This window comes from Arvicanthis niloticus, chromosome 21 (genome assembly GCF_011762505.2).
Source record: "Arvicanthis niloticus isolate mArvNil1 chromosome 21, mArvNil1.pat.X, whole genome shotgun sequence".
In the NCBI taxonomy this organism is placed as follows: Eukaryota; Metazoa; Chordata; class Mammalia; order Rodentia; family Muridae; genus Arvicanthis; species Arvicanthis niloticus.
This window is the reverse complement of record NC_047678.1, coordinates 47,686,550-47,713,561: the sequence shown is the minus strand read 5'-3', so window position 1 is coordinate 47,713,561 and position 27,012 is coordinate 47,686,550. Positions and strand designations below refer to the sequence as shown.

General features: G+C 40.5%; 1 long non-coding RNA gene across 1 annotated transcript in view; it reads right to left on the bottom strand.

The window, feature by feature from the left end:
- Positions 1–26,522, bottom strand: part of LOC143435362 (uncharacterized) — a 49,822-nt gene extending 23,300 nt beyond the window's left edge. Inside the window, exons 1-2 of the long non-coding RNA XR_013105599.1 lie at positions 26,251–26,522; positions 17,390–17,550 (exon numbers count right to left, since the gene is read on the bottom strand). This is a non-coding gene — a long non-coding RNA (uncharacterized LOC143435362). The remainder of the gene's footprint in view (positions 1–17,389; positions 17,551–26,250) is intronic.
- Between the last annotated feature and the right edge of the window lie 490 nt (positions 26,523–27,012).

Genomic DNA, 27,012 nt, shown 5'->3' with positions numbered 1-27,012 from the left:
GTATGGTAAGCTTTTTTATATGAAAGTAGAAGTAGAAGTAGAACAAATACATAAATCAGTAAAAATGTCACTTATTGTCATTGTAAGTATTATATACTGTAGAAAATAACTAAATTATACACAAAATATTAAAATTTATGGGTATATATAATTACATGGATAAGCCTCTTTTTCTGCAATTTCTGTATGCTGGAGTAGTTGATGGCTTTAGTAGATGGAGTTGACTTGCATATAGGCATTTAAGATAAACTATGGCACATAATTCACATTATATACTGTGGGACTCCAATTCTCTCCCATCTCTACCTCATTTCTTTGCCCAATATTTTTCATACAAATTGACTGAATTATTTCTTTGTTGGTATTTGCCTCAGTAAGTACTCTGGAAGAACCTGTGCTATTATATAATGAAGGCTAAGTACAGTGGTTTTATAAAACATTTGTGGCATTATCCTGAGTAAAACACAATCAAACAAATATATGTATACATTTTATGTAATATATGAACATATTTTGCCAAACAATAGGAGCTGTTACACAAAATTAGTGGTTTTGTCATATTAGTTTTAGTAAAGATTGATTACTTATCTACAAAAAGCCATTCAACTTTTTCCACACTTATAAAGTTCAGTGAAATGAAAGCATTCTTCAACCATGGCAAGTCTTCAAGGATGAATCCACTTGGCATTTGGGAGTGCTGCCTATAAGTGTCAGCCCACTTGAATTAGGGCATGTAGCACAACCCAGGGATCAATGGAACATAGCCTCTAGTCTGTTTTGGAAATACTCTTCATTGATTTTTGTATCAAGTATTGTATTACATGTTGTGGATACAGTAGAGAAACATGACCATGCACAGCAACTGAAGGACCGAAGAACAGTGAGACCTATCGAGCGGAAGTTATCCTTGATCAAAAAACAAAGGATGAGGTGAAGTGCAGAACATCAGTAAGGCACTCTTATTTGAGAGAGAGAGAAAGAGAGAGAGAGAGAGAGAGAGAGAGAGAGAGAGAGAGAGAGAGAGAGAGACAGAGAGACAGAGGGAGAGAGACAGAGAGAGACAGAGGGAGAGAGACAGAGAGAGAGCTGTACATACAAGGTCTCTATCATACTCAGCCTTTGTCAACTTAATACAAGCTAGAGTAACTTTCAAAGGAGAATGTCACCTGAGAAAATGCCTAGATCAGATTGCCTGTAGGCAAGTCTGTAGGGTAATTTTCTTAATTGGTAATTAATAGATGAGGGCCCAATTTATTGGGTCGAGTTCTACCTCTGATTCTGGGTGGTATCTGAAAGCAAGGTAAGCCATTTTCCTTCATGGCCCCTGTTTCAGGTCCTGCCTCTAGTTCCATCCCTGCATGAGTTTTCTCCTTGAATTCTCTCAACTATGAACTATGATCAGCCTTCTAATCCAAATAAACTTGTTTTACCCCCCCCCCCCAAGTTGCTTTTAGTCATGGTGTAGTAAGACAGTCTCTTTAACTCAGGAGAAGTTGATGCTTTTTAAAAAGTGAAAGGTGGTTGGAGTTGGAAGAATGGGGAAGGGGGACTAAAGGCAGAGGCAGAGAGAGGCATGAGCAGACAAGCAGGCCCTGGGATTCACAGCGACTATCTTGATAGTCACTCTGAGAGCTCTGTGAGGCTTTATGCAGATCTGATTTATGCTTCTGTGAAGGAAGATGGGACCATCCATTCCTCCAGTTGTCTATATCCCATGGCATAAATGGAGGATAAATAGTTTACTTCGAATTTATGTGAAAGCAAGAAGAGACCTGAGAATACTTATTAATGAATCAAACAGTGTTCTCTTCAATAGTAGATATTCTGAGGCACAGGAATACACCTGGAAAACAGGATGTATTAAGTATTTATGACATAATGTTGATAATCCGAGTAAGGAATATGCACATGGATAACTGTGTTTGTAGAGATGGCTGTCAGTGACAACTCCTCTGAGATAGGAGTCACTGGTGCTGTATGCCCACCTGGCCCATGAGCACCTCTAGATCTCTGGTATAGACTTTGAAGCCGATGCCATTATAATCATAGACTTTTGGATCACAAAGACAAGTTTTATTCCATACCTAGTTTTAGAATATAGAAATATCCTATTGTGTTAAATAACATGACCCACCCCATGCCAGATTTAATTCCCTGTATATTTTCATTTCTTTGGACTACTCTGCTGTGTTGGATATGGGTCTACAGCTACCACACTGAAACTATCCTCATTCCCGGCTTCACCTCACAAAACACGTTTGAATACTGCAGCTGGGATGCCTGTGTTCCTGGCATTTGAGTTCTTATCTTGAAGTCTTAACCTACAAGGTGCTGTGTTAGAGAGTAATGACTTTTGGAGGTTAGAGCATGAGAACACCGTCCCCAGAGTAGAATAAACACCCTTTGGAAAGAAGCCTAAGATTGAAGCCTTATGTGGAGATCTGTAAACCAGAGAGCAGAACCTGTTTTCTCCACACACCAGATCTGGGACTTTTGCCCTGGATTCCACTGATTCCTCAACTTTGAGAGGTGATGCACCACTCTTGTTTGCACTCTGACTTATTGGAGCACACCAGCCTGAACATGCCACAGCCCTGCATTAAAATCTTCATTCATCCAATGCTAAAGTATTCTATGGCATGCTCATTCTCCCAGAGTGGGACCAAACTGTACATTCTAACCACACACCTTCGAATTCAAGGCCCCTCTGAGCTTTTATCCTGCATGTTCAGTTGTCTGTGATACTCTGTGGATGAGTCATTTCTCCCGCGGAGACAGGTATTATATTGAAACCTGTCATGCAGAGCATTCTCACCCAGTTCTTCTCGCACAACCCTACTCATTTCCATCCTGGGTTGCTGTTGGTTGACTAACTATGTCTTGGAGTTTCAGGCCTCCTCATCTCACCACACTTTGAATGGTTCTGAAACCCAAAGCCTAGGTTAAGAGGAGGATTAGCGTCCTGTGGAGTGATCTTTGGTGAGGAGGAACATGAGTCTAATGGGAACCTGGTCATTTTGTATTTTCCTCTTCTTGAACATATACCCATATAAAACCTTTACTTTCAAGGCTTGTGTGGAAAGTCCTGTAGCCAAGTGAATGCCCCTGGCAAGCAGGACCATGTCAGTCTGTCCATCAGCCTACCTGTCCTAGACAGCTCTCTGCCTCACAGAGAATCTTTACCCTCTTCTTTCATGTATCTCCACCTTCTTCCAAATAATGTACCAATGCCTTAATCATCTCCTTCAGCTCTGTTTTCCAGAGAAACTCAGTTAAGAGGGTTCTTCAATTTTGACATTATTTTTTAAAAAGAAAAAGACTATTTTTATCATTCAAGTTAGATCTTGTGTCTGTCAAAACAACATTATTATTGTATTGCTCAAGATAATTATGTAGTCATTGGGTATTGCTCTTTTTTTCTTCTGTTGATGAAACCCAGATGTTCAGTAACCCCACTGGTGCCTCCTTTATAATTTATACTGTTTATACCATGGCTGCTGCCCTGTACCAGGCTAGTCACCTACCACACCTCAATTCTGGGCCGGCTTTCTGTTTTTCAAGCCAGATTCTTTGGCTACAACATCCTGACTGTCCTTCCTTACATACTGATTTTGCATGTCCTTTTTATGGAAATTTATGAACCAAATGACACACAGTGTAACCTTCTCTGAAGTTTATGGCATATTAAGATACTTGGAATGATTTCTGAATTTGGCATGCTTTCAGTTACCCAAACATTTCAGTTCATTCTTTTTCCACTGTAGCCATAGACCAGACTGTTTTGTGTTTTGCTTACATTATTCCTTTGGCCTGAAACCTCCCCTTATGTAAACCAGCCGTGCCTTTCAAATGTACTTTGAAACAATCTCTTTTTTCAGTAGGTTTATTATAAAAATCCTAGAACGTACTGCTATACTTTAGCATTAATCAACTGCAAACTTTAGTTGCTTAATTATGTATTGATCTTGCTGCTTATAAATGAATATTTTGGTCATTTTTTTAAACTATAAAAACTGTCTTATTTTTTCCTTATGGCTTTAGTTATATAAGACATAGGATAGATTTCAAAACACTTCTGTATTGCTTACTTCTGTTGAAATCAATAGTTCATCTTCAATAAATAAAGCACATTTTCTGAAGGTTGGACATTATTTTCTGGTTATAATGGCTAATCTTGGTTGTACTTTGAAAGAGGAAACATAGTTGCTTCCATTGGATCATCCTGTTAACATGTCTTACGAGCATGTTTTTGAACACTAATTGATATCAGAAGGCCTAGCACACTATGGGTGAAACATTCCTTAGGCAGGTGGGCCTAGGCTATATAAGAGAGGTAGCTGAACATGAGCCTGGTCAATATCCAGTAATCAGCATTCCTCCATGACTTTTGCCTCAGTTTTTGCTGCAGTTCTTGCCCCGTTTTCCCTTGGTGACAAACTGTAACCTATAACCCAAGTGGCTTTCACATCAAGAAGGCTTGAATGTTAGTATACTGGTTATTAGTAAAAGAAACAGTTTGGTTTAGTAAAAAAAAATATGACACTCAAATTCCTACCACACATGGTTATAAAGGTCATTCAAATAGTGATTAATGATGGAGAAGCAAGTCTAGGTATCGCACTATTCCCATAGAAACGAGTATCTTCCTCCTTCTGTTTGTGGGATCCCACTCTGTGGGGTAACAATGGCATTTGGATAGACAGTAGTGGAAATAAAGTAGTGAGTGCCCCTCCTGTCTTTTGTCACCCATGCTATTTCAGAGTCAAAGTTTACAAGCTGAAGGCTAGAATATTCCGCTGAGGACTAAGAATGACAGGCCAGTGTATCTGTGGTGTGAGCTGAGCTGTGAGCAGTACCTGGGTGCTCTGGCTGTGATGAGTACAAATGTAAATGAAGTAGTTAGTTACATACCTTCACTTTTTTTTTTTTCCTGAGCCCTGGCCTGTTACCCTGCAACCAAGGCTAATCTTGAACTCATGATTTCACGACTGTCTCCCAAACTGGGATTGAAGGTATGCCATGCCTCACCCACACGTTTAAGATAGAAATCTACCACACATCTATTTTACAAAGCTGCTTTCAAGAGCAGTGTGTAAAGTGGTATGGCAGAGGTGGAGAGACAGGTTGATAAGGTTTCCCTACACCTGGCCAGCCACCGCTCTGTGAGCACCGTGACTCTGATAGATAACTTCATGGGCCATCATTAAAGACAGCACCGCATCCTCTAGGAACCAACCACAGTACAACCTACTTCACCTGGGCTGGTAAGAAAGATGCCATCAGACGAGAGTGTAGCTTATGAAAAGTAGAAAACTTTCAGTTACCCGAGCAGCCTGGGAGTTATTTGGACAGATTAAAAATTAGAATTATTTAGATTTAATGGGCTGGAAAGATAATTCAGCTAAGAGCACTGCTTGCTTTTTCAAAGAACCTGGGCTCAATTCCCAGCACCCATTGAGTTGCTCACAATTGTCTATAACTCCAGTTCTAGGTGACCTGGCACCCTCCATACACATAAATGCAGGCAAAACATCCATGGACATCAAAATGAATACATCTTTACAAAGATTCCTTTGGACTTGTTTATCAGTACAGTCTATATTGTTAAAATCAACTGAGGAGGCAGTGACCACTGGGTGGCTACCTAGGGGTTATTTCATTAGCCAACGTGGAAATCACTCCAGGGGGAAATCTAGAGATTGAGAGAGTTTCATCCTCATATCTGCTGAGTGGAAGATGCCTCTGAATGATGACTAGTCTAAGAGACAGTTAGATGTTAGGATCTGGAATTCAGGAGTAAGATAAGATTAGGTTTGGAAGTCAGGTACATTTGAAAAATTGAATCCACAGAAGGGACTGAGGCCTCATAGTATTTTCTCTGTCCAGTTTGGCATGCTCATTGGTAGCATCCTTATTCAGCTCATGTTAGGCATTTATATTGATGCCAGTTATGGGTGGAGATACTGGCATTCTAGGGGATGCAATCTCACAGCAAAGCTCCAAGTTTTCCCCTTAAAATGTTTTGGCTTCTTCTTTCACAATGTTCCTTGAAATGTAGGCATGCGAGTAGTTTGTGGACATATCCATTGGCTCACAACTCTGTGTAGTTTGTAGGTGTACCCATTAGAACTGGACTCACATCTCTGCATATGGATTTGTTATAATTTTCTGTAATTATCTCCATCTATAGCAAAGAGAAGTTTCCTTGATGAAAGGTGAGGACTACACTTATCTGTGTGGATAACGTATGAACCCAAGACTCAAATTGAAGTTGTGTGTTCATAGTAAAGATAGTAAGGTTTCACAGGCCAGTGGAACTAAATTACAATTCCTGATGAGAATCAAAACTAGTAAATCCTTTATACATGTAAAACATGGCTGGGCTAGGACAGTCTGGGCATTCGAAGCCAGCTAGCACCAGCAAGACCTTGTTTCACATTAAACAAAACAAAATCAATCCCACCACTAACCTCATACCAAAGTGTAACATTCACAGTAAGATGTAATAACATGCTGTTAACACATTGCTACAGGATAATGAAGTCAGATCTGAACTTATCCAATCTAAATACTAAATACTAAAATACTAGTGGTGGTACACGCCTTTACTCTGCACTCTGGGGTGGCAGAGGCATGGGATTCTCTGAGTTTGAGGCCAGCCTGGTCTACAGAAGTTCCAGGATGGCCAGGGCTACACAGAGAAACCCTATCTCAAAAGGAATCAAAGCAAACCAACCAAACAACAACAACAACAACCAAAAACAAATAAAACCATATTAGACATAGACTTGGTTAGGACAAGGGTCAGTTTTAAGGATGGTCTGTTAGTCTTCTTTTTATCACTGTAACAAAATGCCTGAGATAATTAGCCTATGAAGAGAAAGGAGTTTATTTTAGCTCACACTTTGAGAGACTCCACTCCATGATTGGTTGATTCTTCTTTGCCTTATGCTTGTATTGAGGTGAAGATAAAAGTAAAGACAACTTTGATGAGTACTTGCCCAATAGTTTAAGGACATCCTACTAGGCCCCACCTCTATAAAACCCCATCACTTTCCATGAGTGCTTTCCTGGACACCAAGTCTCCAACACATGAGTCTTTAGGGACATTCACCTCCAAAACCACTGCAGGTATGAACTCTGAAGTCAGTCACCTGCAGTCTTATCCGGGCTTTGATACACCTTCCCTAAGGCTATGCACAGTATAATTTTCCTTGCTGTGTCTTCAAGAGGCAGCTGTGGGTATGCTGATTACCACATGGAAATCTTCTTTTGGACACCTCAGACGCATAGTAAATGCATTGAAAGTCAATGGATAGAGTCCTTTGCTTTATCCAAAGTCATTCAGCCTTGGCAATCTGTAAACCTGATCAACCTTCCGGATTTTGTAGATCTATAAACAAGCAGTCAGGAAATAAGCTAGCAGCTAACATTTCAATGTGATGTGTTGTTATTGCAATCATAAATCTTAAGTCTCTGCTGCAACTGGCTGGGCATTTGGGGGTTTGGAATCTGTCTCCTGAGTATATTAATGTTGGCACTTATTGCTACTTTCTGAGAGGAAAGGCTTTTAATACTATCCCAGAAGTGTTGGTTATTTTTTGTAATCTTATGTGATCAACTCAAGATAAAACAATGAATCAGAATTTAGATTACAAGATCCATCAAGATATGTGGTCAAAAAATTAGTCAGGATTTATAGGAGAGGAGTTTTTATGGAGAGGTTTTCTCTAGTGTGGGGAGTGCTAAGTGATTCAATTATACAGTCACTTACATTTGGATTCATTATTTGAATTTGCTATCCTCTGGCTTCATTAAAAAAAAAAAATCAACCTCAAAATCCCAGGGTTTAATTTTGGGGTCCGGAGTTCATGCATATTTATTTTTAGGAAATGGATGGAGATGTTAGACATCTGAAATGTGCTGAATAATTGAGCTGAAAAGAGGCAGAGATCAAGGATTAGAGAGAGAGAGAGAGAGAGAGAGAGAGAGAGAGAGAGAGAGAGAGAGAGAACTAGAGCTTGCTTTGTAGCATCAGTCCAGAGCCTCGGCTCTTTTGTTGCATTTCTATGACTGGATTTTATTAGGATGAGAGGGAAGAATCAGGAAGCCCCTTTAGGCTGGTTCTGCTCTTTAGTAAGATGCATCTTACACAGGCCCCGAGGTGAGCATATTAAATCATGTATCCCTGCCTTTAAGTTCCTAATAATAAATGTTTGGTCTAATGAGTCTGTGAATTGGGATCATATGTGAAGGGTTTAGGGCTGAAAACATCTGCCGAGATCTTAGAGCAAGACTTTATGTGGGTGGTAGGTAACTGAGACACCGCAGAGGGCACTGGAAGGTGAATGATTTGTATGTTTCACCAGCAGTGCACACGCAAGTGCTTCACTGCACAGCACATAGAGTTTAAATGAGCCAGTCGTACACTTTGGTTATTCACTTATGTAGTGGCCTGGATTCTGATGTGGCATTCAATGAGAAATATTTAGTCAAATAACTTTCACATTCATTCAACAACATTATTGAATATTTCTAATTTTTAAGTTTGTTCTTTGGCCATTTTATATGTGTATACCATGCATGTCATTATGACCATCTTTTATCTCCTTTATATCTCCCTGTAAATCCCATTCTTTCATCATGCTCATTTGTTTATAACCCATTGGCTTTAGCCAAGGCCCTCTGTGTGACCACGGGTTTGCAGTTATCCACTGGAACCAGTGTGATCTTTAGTGATATACAGCTGAATACAATCACTCCTCATTTCCCAGAGTCTGTCAAGACCCAGCCCCTGCACATGAGTGGTTGGTGACACAGCCATTCGTATGCAGCCCCATGGCAAATGCTGTCATTTCCTGAATGCAATGGTTGTCTCATGCCCAGAGACAGGCCTTTTGTAGCTCTTCTCTCTATATTTCATCTAGAACATTCCCCACCCCAAGAAATTCAAAGTGCATCTTCCTGCTTGTGACAGCTTGGCCCAGGGAGTGGCACTATTGGAAGGTGTGGCCCTGTTGGAGGAGGTGTGGCCTTGGAGTAGGTGTGTCACTGTGGTCATGGGCTTTAAGACCCTCATCCTAGCTGCCTGGAAGTCAATATTCTGCTAGCAGTCTTCAGATGAAGAAATAGAACTCTCAGATCCTCCTTCACCATGCTTTCCTGGATGCTGCCATGTTCCTGCCTTTATGATAATGGACTGAACCTCTGAACCTATAAGCTAGCCTTAATTAAATGTTGTTTTTATAAGAGTTGCCTTGGTCATGGTGTCTGTTCACAGCAGTAAAACACTAACTAAGATACAGCTCTTGGAGGAAGTTCCAAGCCTAGTTGTAGCTTGCTTTCTTTTTACTTTGTACGTAGGGTGTGTGGCATCTTTCATAATAGAGTCACATTCTACAGTTCTGGTGATCAAACAAGAGGACTAACCGATATTGTTTTGAGAGTCTTTGGATCCATTCTAACCAACACATCCTACAGATATGCCTTACTTGTAGTTCATTTGTGCTTATACTTGGAGGCCCACTGCCTCTAAGAGGATCACTACCTGGCCATGTTTGAAATCCCAATTCAATATTTCCTTCATGTTTTTAAATTGAGTAATAATATAGTTGATTTCCATTTGGCTTTTTCATACATGCTTTCAGGTTAACTCTCCCCATACCCATGCTGTTCAGCACTTTCTCAAACTCTCCCATCTTCAATATTAGTCTGTGTTCTACTCTCCCCTTCCTTTAAGGAGTACACCCTATACCCCCCAGTCTTTTGGCTTTCATAGCTATTTCAAGTTAAACAAGCAAAACAAAATATTGAATCTAGGATATGCATATGGGACAAAGCATGTGGCATTTGTCCTTCTGATCCTGGGTTGCCTTGTTAAGAATGATTATTTCTAGCTCCACCCATTTACTTGCAAATTTCAGTTTTCTTTATAGGTAAAGTTCTGCTGTGTGTGAATACTGCATCTTTGCTGTATACCTAGGAGAGACACCTCAGCTGCTTCCACTTCCTAGCTACTGGCAATAAGATAGCCATAAATAGGTAGGTATCTCTATAGTATGATATGGAGTCATTGGCTGTATGCTTAGGAGTGGATAAGTTAGTCATACAGTACTTTTACTTCTGGGTTTTTGAGAAGCATTCAGACTGATTTCCAAGGTGGTTGACTGTATTACTTTACAGTCTCGACAATAGTACGGAAGGGTTATTCTTTCCCAATATCCAGTACTCCAGCCTTTGTTGTCTTTGGTATTTCTGATGATAGCAATTTTGACTGGGAGGAAGGGGACTCTTAAAGTAGTTTTAATCTGCTTCTCTTGGATGGCTAAGGATGTTGAACACTTTTAAAAGTGTTCAATATAAAGCAACTGGAACATACTGGTGTGGAAATGTGGGGAGTCAAGAGATGAGACTTGGGTCTCTATGTGGCCACAGCAAACGTGTAGAGTGTCACAGAGTGTAAGTTTGTCAGTCAGAGGCTAGAGGAGCCAAGCAGATTATTAGGTCCATCTTTCTTTAATACACGAGATAGGGTGTCTAGATTCCTACAGTTGTAAGATTATATAGCAGCCTCTGTAAGAATAGAAACTCAACATTAACATACCAGAAACACACTGGAAGATGATGAGAGGAATACAAGAAGGAGTCACAGACTGGGACCAAAAGGCTAATGGGCAATGGTTGCTTCCACCCATTAATGGAAGAGGTTAAAGTTCAGAGATACTAAGCATTTGTCAGCTAGTTAGGTTGTCATCTTCTGAGAGGCTTACCCTGTCCATTGAGCCAACATCTCCCAAGGTCATTATTAAAGGCAAATCCTGATGCTGGTGGTAGAAGTGAACACAGGATTCATGTATATGGAAATCCCCCTCCCCCAACAATAATAATGCAGTTGGTTTAGAGATGATACTTCTCCTAGGAAAAGGCTACATTTTGTATTCTAAAGTCTATAGAATATCTGTATTCTATGTTCTTAATGTTCACAGAAACAGAATGATAAATCACCCAAACACCAAGAAAATATATTAGAGTGTTCTATTTGCAGCTTGCAGGAAAATGCAAAGCCCAGGTTAGAGTCAATTGTGAATTCTTTCAAGTTTAATCTTGTTCTCTCAATGTCACCTTGTCCTCTAAATACTCACCCAGAATGAGGAATGAGGTAGATTTGACGTTTTCCTTATCAAGATCTCCCATTAGAAATGCCACAGGTTGTTTTACATTAGGGAATAAATTCCTGGTACACACTTGAACTCAGATACCAACATTGACTTTATAATTCAAGAGTTTACTGGAGAAAATCATATGAAGGCAACAGAAGAGAAAGCAAGATGTCTGGGATGAGGCTGCAGAACAATATGTTTCTCACACACAAGAGACGAGAGGAAGAAGTATGTGGTTACAAGAAATCATATTGCTGTGTGCATCTCAGAAAGGTATTATTGCATTCATGGAGAGTTATCAAATTAAGCCACCTACCAGAAGGGCCCTAGTTCTAGGTGCATGAGCCTGAAGTAGGGTCACTGCTAGTGGTACCTAGGATAGAGTCATCTCAGCACCTGTGTGGTGTTTTTACAGAAGGTGTGTAGCTAGTATTACTAATCAATTTTGTTCCCTTCGGTAAGAGAATGAAAGAACACACTGCTATGGCTCCCATGGTAATCTCCTGGAGAGCCAAAGAGCTTTTAAAGTCAGGGAGTCGCTGTCCATGGTACCAAATATATAATAATACCTATGATCTAGGACTTCATGCCTTTGATCTCCTACAGAGGCAGATTTTTTTTTTCTTCCCAAAATTCAGGGAATTGCTGTCCTTGCTGCCTGGGAAATTTTTCCTGAGGGCAAGGAAGAGGAATATTAATGGAATGAACTTTAGGACCTATCAAAGTGGTTGGTGTCAGAGCTCAGGGCGCTTATCCATAGGCTTATTGGCTATTCATTCTAAATGGCTTCCACACTCAGTTATTACTTTGGTATATCTCAGTGGCTCCTTGGAATTTCTGTCCCAAACTGTCATTTAGAGTAAATTGAGTCTTTGTGCATTCTCAGGCTGAGGTTGAACGTGCCTTCTTTAGCAAATATAGATTGAGAAGCAAGGGACACAAAGGACTTAAGTGGCTCAACACTCCTTCCTCCTTCATTGTATAACTTCTCTTGCTGCTCTCAATCATTTATCTCAGTTGGAATGGAAATACCAACTCTTACCTATTGGGACCCAGAAAAGAGACTCACACTGTGCTCTGGTGGCAGTCTTGTAAGTTAATGAGACAGTTCTGAAAAGAACACTTGACATCTGACCACCAGGAGGATCTCCAACCCTGCAGAGCCCAACAGGAATGGAAAATACATAATCTCCCAGTGGGACGCAGGACATTTGGAATAAGAAGAAGTGGGTCCATTCTATTTTCTGCCCCTTAATGCCCAGATTCTCATTGCCATCCAACTCAGGGCACAATGTTTATAGAGGATTTTGATGATGCACCACATCCTGCAGGGTAACACATCACTCCTTTACAGGCTTGCCTTAGAGCTGGTGAATCTCTTGTCCCAACATGATGGCTGATTCTGAGTGTTATGGTTTGTATACATTGGGTCTTCTCATCATGGGACCACTACCTTATCTTCACTATCCTCTGAGTGTTCTGCTTAGACTCTGTCTGTGAGATTCCATGCCTGTGAATTAGGAATTACATGCTCATAGCAGGATGCTGAGGGAGGCCCTGCAAACCAGAGTGATAAATCTTTGTGTACAAATGTAACTTCCTATAAGATTCTCAACCTTCCTGATGCTGTGAGCCTTAAATATAGTTCATGTTGCAGTGACCCCAACCATCAAATTATTTAGTTTTTACTTCATAACTGTAATTTTTTCTCCCATTATAAATTGTACTGTAAATATCCGATATGCAGTGTATGTGGCATGTGGTACCTGTGAAGGGATCATTCAAACTCCAAAGGGGTCATGCATGCCCCACCTATTGAGAACAACTGCTGTAAGGCTTAGCAGCTGAACTGCACCCCATGATGGAAAAAACTTAGTATTTGTCACCTTATCACCAAGTTCCAATTGTTCTTCTCAAGAGAGGTGACCAGGTTCTAGCTATATATGGTTTCTGTTCTAGATAGGCTAGTTCTCTATTGGCAACAGACTTTAGATCAGCATAGATAACTATTAGGTTATAGATTAGGTTTCATATATAGACTCTATCTTTGTCTCTGTGGATGCCGTTGCTGTGCCCATAAATGATGACAGTAAGGTTTCACTATATCAACTGGACCAGCACAGGTTCTAAATATTATTCTATTTTTGATGACTTCTGCTGATTATTTGGGCTGTTAAAATCAATATCCTTTTAGCTTCCATGTCCAGTTGTCCTCGTAACATCTAGGTCTCTTTCTTTATCCAATATTGTATCAAAATACTGGTGTTAATTTCTTTTGGAAAGAAAGCACAGGAGAATCAAGTATACTCTTTTTGCAGTTTGTAGATCCCTTCTAGTCACTGCAACTCAGAACTGAACAAAGTAATATGCACATTCACAGATCATAGTAAGGCCTCTACCCCATTATTGTCTGAGTGTGGAATGTTCTCTTTGAGTCTAGATTCTCAGCACTTGGACCTGATTTTATTTGGGGAATTATAGACCGTTTGGGACATGGTATAGCGCAGGCAGCTCTAGGATACAAGGGCAGGTCTGTAGGGGTTATATTTCACTCTTGTCTTTGCTTTTCAACCCACAGCATGTTACTCTACCTTGCCTTAAGATCCTGCTGCCAAGTTCATGGCTAGTGTAGATGCTATGCCTTTTCTTTCTGATGCAGTGATATCCTCTGAACAATGAACCAAAAGAAACACTTCCTCCCTTGAGTTGATTCTGTTTAGTATTCTCCCATAGCAGTAAGAAAAATACAAACTGTGTGCAATCAGTTCTCCGTTCTTCCTTTCTATAACTAGAAAACACATGTATGTTTTGACGTTCCATATGTGGTACTGCACTAAGCTCTGCACTTCCGTGAGTCAATTGATATTGACTTCCCTACTGGATTTTTTTAAGAGGCATTGCAGATTTTGCCTTATGGCTTCTGGTGGGCAAGTACGGCCACATAATCCTCACTGTCTTCAAACCCAGAGAGTCTATCTGTATAATTGATACATTATACAGGCATAGCTTCTGCAATAGCCTCTCCTTTCATTGTTCCTCCAGCTTCTTTGTGATATTAATGGGCTTTCGCCAATCTGTTGCATTATTTATCCTCAAGATCCAATCACAAGCAGTGTTTAAGTTAAACTTTTATGAACACTTCACTTTGCAATGTCTTCTACACTGTAAAGCCAGGGATATGCTAAAATATGCTGTTTTAATTCTATAGCAGGCTAGTACCAAGAGAAAGCACTGGCTTGGTGGGTGCCACATATCCTTGTAGAGATTTACAATATCTTTTACATTAATGACATACTGGTCTGTCAGTCATACGGATAACCCATTCAGATTCCCAGAGTTAACATCTACAGAGCTTAACCACACAAGCTTGAAACTTGGATAAGCATCTGAATTTCTCTGAGCGATGTGTCTCTGGTTATCATGAGTCTAGCTTCTGCTATCTCAAACAGTAGAAGATAATAAACCTTTTTGAAATAAACCAGGTAGCTCTTCTGGCTCTCCCTCATTCATTCATTCATTCATTCATTCATGACACATCTTCCTCAATATTCTTCCCGAGGATATCAATAACCTTAGAAATTGTGAGATGACTCTGCCTTCTTTGTAGTATTTGCTCTCCATATCTTCCAGGTTCCTGAACCATTGCCCTTGAAGGGCATTTCTTTGACTACGATATTTTTTGAAGCTAGGGTACTTCAGAGATTATTAGCAGCCAGAATGCACTGTGTACCATCACCAATGTGTTCACATTCACTTGGGACATGTCTCTTTCGTCTTCCGGGTATGACTAAATAGCCTCCAGACTCCTCTTCAGTCCTTCACCTTTCTACTTATTCTAATCCTCCTGTTTAAATGTTTGTTTTCCTAAAAGTAGACATTTAGGATAAGATCATGCCTGTGTTCACTGCTGGAATGCCAGAGAAGGATTAGGGAAATGACAGGAAGGAGCAGGCAGAGGTTTCAATTTATTCTGTGGAAGGGACGGGATGTCGGCAGAAGGAAAGATAGGCAGAGAACCAGATCACAGATCAGTCTCAAGAAACTTTCATTTTGGCTGAAACACAGCCCTTAAGACCAGTTTCCTCTCTAACAGTGGCTCTATACTGATGGCCACTGCTCATTCCCAGGGAAGGGGAACTGGAGCTTGGACATTTACACAATGTAGACCCAGAAAGTTGGTAGCCAGGAGACACATGCTCCTACAGAGGAGCTGAGTAGCTCATTCCATTGTGGCCAGCAGGGACTTTAATTGGCTTCTGATTGATAGTTAACATTTACCGGGCATTTGTTATATGCCAGGTGCTCTGTGCTAAGAGCTTTTAAATGTGTTTACCCACTGAATATTCATAATGAGTATGATGGTTATGTTTAATTTTCAAAATTGAACTGAGAGCTGGGCATAGTGGCTCATGCCTGTAATCCCACGACTCAGTAGCCTGAGGCAGGAGGACAGATACTAGCCCAGGCCACTCTGAGCTACATAGTGAACTCCAGTCCAACTTGAGCTACTACATAAGACCTTATCTCAAAAAGTGCCCCCAAATGTAACTGAAACTCAGAGAGGACATTTACTCAAAGATCACAAGAACTTGGTCCTCTTGAGCGAATTAGAAGAATTTGTAAAACTTTCCATTAATACCAATTTATATAGTATACTGCCAGCTATAGTTGAAATATTACATATTTACCCCAAACCCATGTGTTTGAAGGGATGACCACTAGATTGGCACCACTAGGAGGTGGTGGAATCGTCAAGAGGTGGCATCTAATAGGAGGTTTAATCCTACAGTGGGATTATGGGACCCCAGTCCCTCAGTCTTTTTTTTTTTTAGTAATAAAGTAGATGATTTTACCAGGTCACATGTACTCTACCATGATCTGCTGCTGCTTTACCACAGGCACCAAAGCAACTGACCCACTGGAGCACAGACTAAAATCCATAAAACAAACCCTTCCTCTTTAGAAGATGAGTTATCTCATCTTTTCATTGCAGTCATGGAAAACTAACACATTGCCCAAGCACCTTTTATTTCCAAAGATTCACCACATCCTTGGATGACAAGAGTGATCCATATTTTCTTGTATTGTTGCCTTCCCCTCACAGAGTTCAAGTGTGCTGAAGGAACATGAAGGCTCAGATTCTAACATAGCTTTAGTACAGCATCTAAAACACCTCAAAATACTTCCAAAAGGCCTCCTGGAGAATGTGACACTTAAAACTGTGACCAGAGAATGAATAACACTTTGCTTGATAACAAAAGATGAGCAGAGACTTCCAAGGAGAGCAAACAGTATACACAGATGTCCACGGACCACAGATAGTCTGCTGTGACAGTGCAGCTAGATATAATGTGTGGTTCTGTTTTCTGCTCCTTCCCTAGGGGTGTCAAGGCACTGCTGTATATTCCACACGAGGAAGGGTGGAGTGGAGCCTGAGTTCAGTGTGCTGCTCCTTCCCTGGAGTATCTAGGCACTGCTGGAGAATGGGTTGATCAGGAGGATTCCAGTCCAGCAGTGAATGTGGGTCGGGGGAGAGGCCTCTGAGGGTTTAGTGTTATAGCTCTTCATTGTAACAGACAATATTTAATGAGACAGCTCTCTTAGATGATAGCCACCCAAACACCTTATATGTATATGCTTTATTTGGGCGGAATCAAAGCTATGTATATAAACCTCGGAGTCTAGGAAGAGGTTCTTTTTAGGGTGAAATTTCGTTGGCTGAGGTTTAAGGCTCTGGGGATACCTCATTTGCATGGTGAAGCATTACATGAAGTTGAACCCCATAATTTCCCCAAGGATGATGTGACATTCCTCAGGTAGAATATTGGGGGTTGAGCTCCCCAGCTCAGATGGAGAAAAGGAAGGTCAGTTAAAGGGAGTTTTGTTGCAAGATCAGGAAAGCTGTTCAGACATGGTAGACTACGACCATAATAACAAGGTACTGGGCATCATAGCATGTGGAAAAAACTTCAAAACTGATCATTGACTCTGAATTTGTCCCATATTGCTATGTACATGTGAGCAGACAAGAAAACATTTCAAACTCCTCAAAAGGATCTGTGAAACAAGCTGTAAAGTTGTCACGTGAAAGAAAATAGATATTTAAATAAAATCTTGCAGAGATTTATATCACATTTCATTGGGTTCAGATTTTTGAGCCCTTCCTACTTGACGAGTACAAGAATTTCCTGGTTGAGACCTCTTCCCTTAATTTTCTCTACGTGCCTTACCAGAAGCCTCACACAGGCTATGCCACTCTGACATTCAGGTTCCCCATTGCTCTCATCACCTGTCGTATTTATGGACACCTGGTCTTTGAAGTACTTCATAAGAGGGACTGCTTTCTCCATCTTAAACTTGATGACACTATCAAAGTCGGCCATCTCAGGCACTGAAAATACAAAAATAAATGAAAAAAAAATTATTTTCTATATCTTTTGAAACAATGATATATTTTTAGATAAAAACAAGGGACTTTTTTTGAGCAGTCCTATGGAGGAAACTTCAAACAGGAGGGGAGAAATTGTGACACACACACACACATACACACACACACACACACTTTCAAGATAAACATATATTTAAAGAACTGAGCAATCATACAACCAGTAAACTGATAAAAATGTGGTGGGGATATTAAAATATATAAACATATATGTGTATAAGAAAATGAACCATGAACACTATGAAATATGCATGGCCATTTAGTGAATTAATAATATGTATCAAGTACTGAGACATCAGTGTGTGTTAAGTACTGGTCTGCTTTACTTGCACGTCATTATTTATGTTTCCTGCAATAACTGGAACATGAATTATTTCTATTTTAAAGATGAAAAGCCTGAAACCATGCAACTTTCCCAAACTCAAATAGGTAGCAACTGATAGAATCCTGACTGAATTTTGAGTATATCTAATTCTAAGACATGGGGCTTTCTCCACAGCACATTTCTAAGCATCTCTTTGAGGCTCTACCAACAGCTTCCTTTAGAACCACTGGCATCCTTTAGTGCTTTCCTCATATGAAATGATAAGCTATTACACGTCGGGATAGCTGAGACAATGCTCCAGGAAGTCTCCATGTTTCTGCATGTTCTGTGTGGACTGGCATTTGAGCTCTCTTTCCAAGGATTAGTGTTGAATAAGCATCTCAGGAAATCAGAAAAGCTGGCCCTTTCTGGAACACACAGCACATTCACTTGCTGTTCTGTATAATGAAGATGGTATCTCTCTTCAGGATGAATATCGACTGGTCTTGGTTACAGCCTATTATATCATGTGATGATTCCCTAAGCTCAAGTTTCCTGAGTTGAGACGTGAAGCTCACTATGTGCCCCATCCACTGCCTTTCCACTGCATCCTCCTCCTTGGTACCTGGAACAGGGGAATGAAGTTCAAGGTCTTCTGAGCCTTATGCACACTGGTTTATCTCTGACCTGACAGTGTTGTACCTTCTGTGGTACATGATGTGGCATCCTACATGATGCCAGTCGAGGTAACTTGTTAGGTTGCAAGTGGGAGGAAATCTCAGACTCTACAATTTCTGAAATTAATTTCTCTATTCACGATCATTATTAGATTAATAGTAGTGCCTTTGATTGACACATTTCATCCAATTGTTCTCAGACATACTGTGAGGTATTTGACCTTTGAGCCATCCATTCCTTTTCTTTCTTCCTCTTCATTATGCTTTCTTTTTGCTGCCAGGGTCTTTGTGTCTCTTAGCTTCTTTTCACCTTTCCCTGAATTTTAACTCTAAAAATTATATCCATTGTTCACACCTTACGGTAAAATAAATGTGTTGCCTCTTGTAGAGATATTTGCATTTTCAGTCTCAATTTTAGATACAGACTCCATCTCTGGAAATAGCAATTTAAGAAGTTTTAATAAGGAAGTAGAAGGAAACTTATTTGTGCCAGAGATTAAAATTCATTCGTTTTACTTCTGAAATTAAAATGCTCAATGCTTTTCAGCTCGTTCTAGAAGTCAAGAAAGTTTTGGATTGACTCCAAGTTTCAGTCTGTACAACCATACTCAAGTGTTTACATCTATGGGTTTGACCAACTGCACTTCAAAATCATTTGGGGGAATTGTCCTTGTACTGACTATGTATAGCATTTCTTCTGTCTCATTATTGTCCAAGCAGTGCAGTGGAGGAACTATGCACAGCTTCTACATTGTGTTAGGAATTGCACATCATCTACAGATGATACAATGTGTAGAAGTGGGGTTGTAATGTCTAGGTTCTATTCAAATACTAGGACATTTTATATGAGGAGTCTGAGCATCTGCAGACTTGGATATCCGCTGCTGTCCTGGTATTGTCTCCTATGAGTACTGAGCAATGACTGTGTTTGCCACTTGGAAGCGTGCTGAAAGTTTCCTTAGTTAATCCAGTCACAGCTTGTTACTATAATATAAGCTTTTGAAATTCAGTAGGCTAGTAAAAGCACATTTCTTAGTCATGTTGAGACCAGCATGTGCTTGGCGCCAGGCAGACTCAGGCCCAAAGGCTCCTTCCATTCATGAGGCAGAAGAGGGATCCCATCGCAAGGACACACATCTTACCAACACCTGAGAGGATCGAGTATGTTTCCTTCTTCTCATACTCTACTAGCTGAAGCTCATTCACATGACTGCATCTACGTGCCAGGCGCTCCAGCAGAGAGAGCTCTGCCTCATGGCCAGATAGAAAGTAAAGCAAGTTGAATTGCACACAGAGTTATCACTGCCTACAATTTGTACTCTTTGTTCCAGAATAACTCAGTAGCGCCGGATATTTCTGACAAACGCTCATGAATAATTCACTTTGACACAGTGAGGGAATGCCATATGCTGCTTGTATTTGTGGTTTCTTCGCTTTTAAATCAGTTGCTTCCTTTTCTGCATTGAAAATAATAGTAGCTTACACTCTTCCCCATAACCTTAAATAAAAACCCAGTTTCACAAACAATTTGTGTAGTATGATGCCACTATTGTGAACGGAGACAAACAACATCTATAAAGCAAACTATCAGAGTACAGCAACAGTTAATTCTTCGACAACAGAAACCACTCTTACTGTCTTGTATATTTATATTTTTTTCTGAAGGAAGTTACAATTAGAAAAGTAAAATATTTCTATTTCAAACAATAGAGGCCAGCTCATCACAGAGCGGTTAGATTTGCTGCTTAAGGAAGGCAAGCATCAATAGTGTCATACCCACTTTGCAGAAGAAGAGACCTAAGGCTCAGATGGAGTATGAACTTGTCATTGGCACACATCTAGAAGCAGTTAACCTAAGTTATAAGCAGTTAACCTAAGTTAAACCTACACTATATTCTTTCAAAGTCTGTGTGTCCCCGCAGCATCAAAATGACTTCAGAAGCCTAAGCAGACTAATGAGCTTTTGTCTGTTCCGGAAGCTCTTGAGAAATTCACATATAAACTTCTATAAGGAAGTCTTCCATAGCTTCTATTAGACAGGCACACATAACATCCTACGTTGACTTGCCCTGTAGACTCACTTAAAAGGAAGTTCTGTGCCCCTTTAGGTATCTTTAGGTGAAGCTCTTTGACAAAGAAATTATAGCGTAGCCTTTCCTCTGTATCTCCATCTGCTTGCATGGAGTGTGCTTAATGAGTCCTTGGTGCCTCCCCCTGCATGACAAGGATGAGAGAAGTTGCCAGCCCATCCTGTCAGTTCCACATCAGATCCAGATGGCTCTGCACACTCCATTTTTAGTTCCTGTTTTGTTTTCACCTCTCAGGGTAAAAAAGAACAGCCTGTAACATTGAGATGGATAAATTTCTGCACAGTGACTACGTATGCAGAGCAGCAGGGCTGCTGCCGTTCTCCAGGGCTAATTACCCTCTTAATGTCACAATCATCAGCATCGTCCACGTCAGCTACTGAGGTACTCGGGGGCTTCTGGTAAGAACCGGAGAGAGCTTCAGCAGTGGGCTACAAAGTTGCAACTCACGTTTAAAAAGCGTGTATACACACAGTGAAGGACACAGAGAAAGAAAATACGCCTTCCCAAGAGCTAGTGTTTGGAGTGGGCTGGTAACTAGTTATTAAGTTACCCAAATGGTGTGTCCAATCCCAGGCTGGTGACAGGTGAGGTTAGTGGCAAATAACCATATTCAAAACCTTCTTTTATAGCTCTCTCCTACAGAGTCTGGCCCCATCCCACTCTCTCCCTTTAACCTTCCCTCGATACTATTACATTATGGCAGGGGGTGGCAGAGCGGATGTTATTTTAGGTAGCAGGATAATTTTGGTCATCAGAGAGCTCTCTCTACTGTTTTAACAGCACTTCCTGGGAGCCTGCACATAATGTACAAAAAATGAGGAAATGAGAGAGCACAGAATCTCACTGAATGCTGGGGCCAATCAGGCAGTTAAGGGGCAGGCTCTACAGATCACTGTGTAAACATCCAAGTGCCACTGAGAGCAAGTGTAGCATTTGTCACCTTCCCTGGATGAGACACACCACTTCTGTCCCTATTCCAGAGTCTTAGACTGAAAATTGAATATATTCCAGAAAAAACTGGTTTCAAGATACTTAATTGTTAGACACCTTAAAGGAACCAAAATAGAGATTGCTTCATAAAGATGAGACAGAGTAAGACAGACAGACAGACAGACAGACAGACAGACAGACAGACAGACATGAGCCAGGAGCATTTCAGAGCAGTCACACCGGCCACTTGAAATGTTATGTAACATGTTTCCTTAATAATTTGCAGGTCTGTTGTTACATCAGAATGCAAGAGAAGGAGGAAGTGTGATGTGCCCTAATTTCTAGAAGAAAAATTAAAGGCCGGCTGTGAGCACCAGATGTTGTGGAACAGTGGCAGTACCTGTGAGAGTCTTGTGATTTTGTGGAGTTTTATCATTACAAAACCAGTGTTTAGAGAATGAAAATGATGTGGCCCTTTTGAAAGCAAGAACACAGGGCCTTCCTTGGCCTTAGTTCTGAGGTGGGACCAAGCATGTCTGGAAGAAAATCCTTATGAGGAATTGTTGATGATTATTATTATGAAAAGACACAGGGCCCTTAGTCTAGTTCCTTCTCCCGCTGGCTAGGTTGCACTCAGAAGGCATCATAAGACTCATGAATGCTCTCAACAAGAGAGTGGATGAAGGGCATGCGCTGATTCTCAAAACTCAGATGTCAGTTCCCCTTCAAATGAAGGAACATGGATTCCAGTCATTATGGTTTGCCCTTTACAGTTTTCCTGTCTTATCTCCCTCAAAAACATTTCTAGATATGACTGTTGCTGTATGTGGAAGTACTGTGAACAGGAACCCAAAGACTCAAGAACTGTAGCTCCCTGTCTGAGCACCACTCGGCACTAGGGCAATGAGAAAAGCAGATGTCAGAACATAATACCAAATTATGGCACCATGGTATAAGGGGGATGATCATTCATACTCTCTCCTAGCCCTTGCCTTCTCCTGTGGGGTGCCATGAAAAGAATTATGTCAATCTATTTTGACATAAGTGTAGAATGTTTCCTATAGGCTCATGTGTTTGAACAATTGGTCCCCAATTGGTGCTACTGTTTTGGAAGATTGGGGACACTTTGAACAGTGGATTCTTGCACTAGAGACAGAGACTGAGTCGTAGCCTGGTCTGCTCTCTGCTTTCAATGTTTCAACGCAACATTGTTTTTTTTTTCCCCAGAGTTTGCATCAGGTGCTTCTTTAGCACTTTGCTTTTGACGGATTCATTGTTACACCGTCACCTTTACAAACTGCGGCATCTGTTACTTGCTTCCTCAGAAGTCACTGATTTGAATGTTACTGCAAATATAACACAAATGGAACTAACTACCTTAGTTAGAATGTCTCAGTGTGCTAACATATACAGAGCTTTTCAGCTTAGGAGCAACATCAGCTTCTTTGGCCCCTGCAGTCAGCTTCCTCTAATTCCTACTCAATTCTGGCATCAGGCAGAGAGAAGTTTTGTTTTGGAGATACAGCCTTTCTTCTTTTTCTTTTTAGTATTTTAATTAAACGCTTCCTAACGAATGTTCTCTTTACAAACACTATTTGTGTTCATTACTTTTCTCTCCACTGGGACAAAAATACCCGACAAAAGCAACTTGAGGAAGGATTTATTTTAGCTCACAGTTAGAGAGTACAGTCTGTCACAGTGAGGGAGTTGTGGAGACAGGAGCCAGAGACAGGTTCATTTTGTCCACAGTCAGAAAGCAGAAACAGAAGGAGGTCAGTGTTCATCTTAGTTTCTCCTTTACATGCAGTCTGGGATCCGAACCCATAGCACAGCTCTCTTAAGTTTAGAGGGGATTTTCCTAGGTCAATTAACCTAGTTAACAATCTTTTATAGATATGTCCAAAGATATGTCTTCATGATGATTCTTCACCCTGTCAAACTGGCATTAGGAGTTGGACTATTACCACAACTACCCCCTTTCTCAAAGGGAGAAGACAGTCTTTGTATCGATGATAGGACCAGCAAAGAAACACATGTCATAAGACAGCATACGCTTAATAATAGCTAGCATTACAGTTTGATTAATAAATGTCCCCAAATTCCACATGGTACAGACTTGATTACCCATGTGTGACACTATTAAGAAGTGAAACAAGCCTTGGGAAATAAGGCTTCATGGAAGAAAATTAAGTCACTAACAGAATACCTTTGAATAAAGTGTGAGGACCCTGGCCTCACTTGTTTCTGAGTAGCATGAAGTGGTCAGAAACACTTCTGACATGGTATTCTGAGAAAATGGCAAGGCTAAGCCATATAATGGAATAAACTTCTGGGACCATGAGCCAAAGTAAACCTTTCTTCTTCATGAGTTAATTGATATGAGGAAAGTTGTCACAGTGACAAAGACTCAATATAGGTGACTTATATTAACTACTAAGCACATGTAGGATCCATTCTCATTATCTTGAACACACTCAAGGCCAATGATGACACGGTGAAGTTGGCATTCTCACAGTTGTTAAATGAGATGTATTGTAGGCCTTCTGTTTTAACTAAGTACCAGAACCATGCCCTGCAGCCCAAGTCATAATGGGATTAATGGTGAGGTCCATGCTGCCAAGCAAAATTAACATTTTTATATTACCTCCTAAGTGATCAGAATTATAGCCAAGTTCCCAAATAGCTGGTTAGGCTGGTCTATCTGGTGTGATAAGGAAAGCAATGTTGAGTTGCCCCTCCCACTGTAAGTTCTACCTTTGTCTTCCTTAGCCCTTTATTTCTGTCCTTATAGCAGTACTCTTTTGTTTATCTCATTAGAATTCTCAATCTGTTTTTTGTAAAACGAGGTGATGCTATAATTTAGAATTTCAGTTAGAGCTTTTAAATCTGTAATTTTGTCTGTCTGTCTGTCTGTCTGTCTGCATATATATATATATATATATATATATATATATATATATATATATATGTTGTAAACATGTATATGTATGTGTGTTATTTAGGGGTGCTCATGAGTGCAAGTATAGAGGCCAGAGGTCAACACTGGGTGTCTTTGTCTATGGTCTTTCACTTTCTGTTTTGAGACAGGGTCTTATGAAACCCAAGCTCACAGTTTCCACTAGATTGACTGGCCAAAAAGGCCCCAGCATCTGTGTGTTTCCTGCTGCTCTGAAGTCCTGCCTTATAACCTTATACCACCTCACCTGGCTTTTTACATGGGTGCTAGGGATATGAACACATGCCCTTATACACACATGGCAATAACTTTATTCACTATCAATCTCACTAGCTCTAATTTCAGCTTTTGATACTGCTATTATCCCCACTTTGTATACAAGGAAGCAGAGGTATCAAAGGCCTAGAAGACTTCCCCAAGGCCACAGAACTCATAGGTAGGTGAGGTAGAATAGAATGCAAACGGCCCAGTTCCAGTGTCTGAAGTGTAAACCCCCAGCCTGTTGTGTGCACATGTTTTAGTCTAATTTTGCTGCTGTTCACTGCAAAGGGCATTGTACTACGCACGTTATATAAGCTGATCTTCATGAGCATCCATGGCTATTTTGTGAACGCTTACTTATACTTACCATGGGAATGGAACAAGGCTGAAGGGTAGAAACTGCTGAAGACGTAAGGGGACATAGCAAGAAATGAAACTGAAGGACTAGCTAATGGTGGCTTGTAGTCTTAGGGGACAAGCTAAATGTGGCTTATAATGACGATGATCTTGTAACTACTTCAAAAGTAAAACTAGAAAAGTAGCCAGATAGCAGAGAGACCAAAAGAAGACATTCCATCAGCCAAAGAAACAACTGAATTGTGTTCTGTTTGTCTATTCGTTTATTACCAGGGCAAAACTGGATGTGAAAATGAAGCAGGAAAGCAGCTGGGCAAACATCTTATGGGATTTACATTCTATTGAGAATACTGTTAATCAAAAACAAAAGAAAAAAGTGATATTCTGTCCTCACCTATCTCAAATTTGTGGCTGAGACACTGTAATAGAAAAGAGAGCAAAACTCTGAAACATTTTTTTTTTTTAAGAACATATTGTACAAGAGTCTTTGGGGGAAATGAAACCCCTTCTTAGGGCTCCATCATTCAGTAAATTTTTTTTCCTTATTTACAGTGAAGAGGAGATGATCTTGGCTGAGCATAGAGGAGAAATGATCTGGTCTAAGGACAGTAAGTGAAGGTTGTGTGAGCAAAGACTGTTGGGTGTATGCTGCCATGCTTCCTACCATGGTGACAATGGGCTAAAACCTCTGAACTGTGAGCCAGCTAAATTAAATGTTTTACTTTATAAGAGTTGACATGGTCATAATGTCCCTTCCCAGCAATAAAAAGCCTAACTAAGACACTGGGGTTATAACCTGTTTTGAGAGGAATGGGACAAGAGCAGCCCAATGTTACTATCCTATGGTTTTCTCAGTTTTCAAACACCCTATAGAAGGCAAGCAGGTGTCTTATAGCCTTATGTAGCAATGAATACCATTGGAAAAGAGAAAAAATGGGAAGACAAGGAGGTTGGTATTGAAACATGAGTTTAGGAGAGCCTCTCTAGAAGGGGACATTGGAGGAAAAGACAAAACAAGAAAGTCAATCACACAGACATTTTGTAGAAGATGGCTTCATAAAGGAGACTTACCAAGTTAAAATCCACCATATTGGAAGGATAACAAGGAGGTGGTGTGGTTGAAGTCAGAAAGCAAAGGAGGGAAGTCTAGATGAAACAGCAGTGGAAATGGCCTCCCAACGTTACAACATCCTCAAGATGCAATCAGTGTCCTGATGGGAAATGGCTTTTCTAGGAGCACAGGAATAAGAAAACTGTTACTGAGAACCGTCCCATTAGGAGTGAAGGTAATACAGGATCAAAGCAATAATAAGAGGCATCCTTTAGGCAGCAGTTCTCAACCTGTGGGTGGTGACCCCGCAGGGATCACATAGCAGATATATGCATTATGACTCATAATGTAAACTACAGTTCTGAAGTAGTGATGGAATAATTTCCTGGTTGGGTGGTCACAACATGGGGAGCTGTATGAAGGGGTCACGGCATCAGGAAGAGTGAGAACCACTGCTTTAAAACCCAACTGGGGACAGACCCAGATAAATCGTTTTAAAGTCTTTCCAGACAAACAGATTCCAGTGAACAAGGTAGCCTGCAGCTCTCTCGTGTCAAAACAAAGTGTTACAAATGAGTTCACAGTTTCACTGCCGATAGCCTGTCACTAGTGGGATCTGGCTAGTGCCTGAGGTTATCTCTCCTGAGTTATCTCTCCTGCAGTTCTAGCGAAAGGAGCTTGACTTCATTTCAATTTTCTTTTAGTCTTAGTGGCAAACATTTGTAGCATCTGAAGTACTTTACTTTTAGTAGTAAAGTTGAATGATCCACGTAAACAGCGTC